Below are 3,146 nucleotides of genomic sequence, written 5' to 3'. Positions count from 1 at the left end.
GGAACATGGAGGATAGACTAGACCCATTGGTTACTACTCTTGCCGCTTAGACCCCGTGGCTAGGGGTAGTCCTTCCTGTCTAAGAGCTGTCTTTGCTGCCCAAGCACTGCTAGACAAAACTTCAGACCTTGTCTTAGCACACCCCCTGCTTCTTCTGGCACCGCATGATATTGCTGCCATCTTAAATGAGGGTCAATTCCAACACCTGTCCACGGCCAGACATCTACGGCTGCAAATCTCCCTCCTACTTCCTGACAACATGACCCTCCAAAGGTGTCTGACTCTCAAACCCGGTCACCCTTCTGCCGTTTTTCGAGAGGGGGGAGAAGGAGAAGGTGAAGGTGAAGGTGAAGAAGGAGACCCCTATGATACTCCACATGACTGTCTTGAAATGATGTGCTTGGAAACCACATATCTCCCTACAGTGAGTCAAATTCCTCTGGAAAACCCAGACTACACACATTTTGTGGACGGCTCCAGATATGCAGATGAAGGAGGCAAGTACCACACAGGTTATGCTGTAACCTCTGAATTTATTTGAAATCCTACAAGCAGGAGCATTACCACCAACTGTATCTGCTCAGGAAGCAGAGCTTCAAGCCCTCACTGCAGCGTGCAAGATAGCAGAAGGAAGAAGAGCCAACATTTACACAGACTCAAGATATGCCCTTGGAGTAGCTCATGATTTTGGTATCATCCGGAGAGCTAGAGGGTTCCTGACAGGGGCCGGAACACCGGTGAAACATGGTCCTGACATCAAAGATTTAATGGATGCACTACTTCTACCGGAACAAGTGGCTGTCTTGAAGGTTAAAGCACATGGCAAGCTGAACTCTCAAGAGGCCAGGGGAAACCACTTGGCGGTTAAAGCGGCTAAACAAGCAGCAACAAACCAATGAAAAACGGCCAAAGCGGCTGAAGAGCAGAGTGAATCCTCAGTACAGATGCCTTTGGCAGGGCATGTGCCATCTGACAGAATATACCTAGCCTCTATGCAACAGGCGGCCTACACAGATGAAAGGCTGGAATGGATCGACAAAGGAGCAGAATACAAAGGAGATCTGTATCTGATGAAAGGGAAAACCTGTTTACCAAAATATATGTATCCATCAGTTGTCCAATGGGCACATGGACCTGCACATCTCTCTAAGAACTTAATGAATTCACTGATCAGCAAATATTATTGGGCCCGGGAATAAACACCTTAACCAGGAACTACTGTGCCTCATGTGCAGTATGTGCGAAATGCAATCCGGGAAGGACAGAAAAGACACATTTAGCGAAACCCCTATATCCGTTCCAAAGGATACAAATTGATCACATACAGATGCCAAAAAGCGGCCGCTATGAATACACCCTAGTGGTGGTGGACATGTTCTTAGGCTGGCCAGAGGCCTACGCAGTCACAAACATGACAGCTAAAACCACGGCTAAAAAACTACTTAGTGAGATAGTATGTAGATTTGGGGTCCCAGAGGTGATAGAGAGCGATCAGGGCCCAGCTTTCACAGCAACCCTAACAAAAGAGATTTGGGCAGCACTGGGAGTTCAGTTGACTTTACACACCCCATACCACCCTCAAAGTAGTGGGAAGGTAGAAAGGATGAATGGGACTCTAAAGAATAGGATGTTAAAGATGGCCCAAGAGACTAACATGAGTTGACCAGACAGTTTGCCTATTGCCCTGTTCAGTGTCAGACACCCCCCCCCCCCGGGGGAAACATGCCCTGTCTCCCTATGAAATTTTGTTTGGTTCAGCCCCCAGACTTGGCTATTACTCCCCACAGCAGTTGCAATTACAATCTGATATGTTAACTTGTTATGTTACGTATTTGTCTAAAGCCTTAACTAATATCCATTTTCGAGTATTTTCCTCCATTCCAGATCCAGAAACAGACTCGGGAACCCACAGTCTTCAGCCAGGAGATTGGGTGTTAGTGAAAAAAATTCACAAGGAAAAATTCACTTGATCCCTAATACGAAGCACCTGGATACACGCCTTTCACTGCAAGAAAGCCTAATCTCCTGAAGAAAAGATCCTGCTGGCAGCACAATGATTGTGTTGTATATCCTTTTTTTCTTATAAGTTTGATAAAAGCTCAGCAGGTGATTATCACCAAAACAGGTACTCAACAGGCGGCCATCACTAAGACAAATGGTATCACTACTTTTTGGTACAATTCATCCAGCACACAAGTGGTTACGTTTATTTATTTTTATTTTTGTAGTATAATACCCCTGATAAATACACTGACCCAGCACCCAACCACAGGAGGAAGCGAGCAACTCCCGCTGGAAGCTTTGATCCTCATGTGTACATAGATGCCATAGGGGTCCCAAGGGGGGTCCCAGATGAATTCAAAGCTAGGGATCAGGTAAAAGCTGGTTTTGAGTCTTTACTCCCCATAATAACCATCAACAAGAATGTAGATTGGATTAACTACATATATTATAACCAACAGAGATTCGTGAATTACACCAGGGATGCCCTCCAGGGAATTGCTGACCAGTTAGCCCCCACTTCTTATATGACATTCCAGAACCGGATAGCCTTAGACATGGTGTTAGCTGAGAAAGGAGGTGTCTGTAAAATGATAGAAAAAAAAACGGGAACCTGTTGCACATACATTCCTGACAACACTGGTCCAAATGGTAAGGTTACTCTAGCTATCAAGAAATTGGAAGATCTGTCGTTTGAGTTGAAGAAGAACTCAGGTATTACAGACCCTTGGGATCAATATTTTAGCTGGATGAGTGGGTGGCAGAAGGCGCTTGCGTAGATAGGAGTAACAGTACTAATAATCCTAGTTCTTTTAGCCCTGATTGTATGCTTTATTCTACCATTTGTAAAGAAGCTAATGAGCAAAGCTGTAGACAATAGCACACCTACATTTCTCCACCAAGAAGAAGAAGAAGACCGCCTTATGATGGAAGAGGACAAACCCTTCACCCCTCAACAGTCACTCCCTGTTCATAATTTCACAGTTCTATAGGGTTGTAGGGATAGATAGCACCTGACTGCCCTCTCCAGGCTGTATCGAGGGGGGTAGTGAACTAGTTACTGCTCTTCTCTATGTACAGCCTTAAAGAAGTTCCGGAGGAGTTTGGGCCAGGTGAGTAGGCACTTTAGTATGAGGGACAGAAGA

At 45.4% G+C, this 3,146-nt stretch overlaps 1 pseudogene across 1 annotated transcript; it reads left to right on the top strand.

Moving 5' to 3' along the window:
• Positions 1-394: 394 nt before the first annotated feature.
• LOC309556610 lies at positions 395-1,199 on the top strand (annotated as a pseudogene). Its single transcript has one exon. The product of its transcript is annotated as an uncharacterized misc_RNA (transcript).
• The last annotated feature ends 1,947 nt before the right edge of the window (positions 1,200-3,146 follow it).

Source organism: Pelophylax lessonae (assembly GCF_965119305.1).
Source record: "Pelophylax lessonae genome assembly, chromosome: 5".
Taxonomy (NCBI): Eukaryota; Metazoa; Chordata; class Amphibia; order Anura; family Ranidae; genus Pelophylax; species Pelophylax lessonae.
The sequence above is the reverse complement of the archived record's forward strand: the minus strand, read 5'-3'. Positions and strand labels throughout refer to the sequence as shown.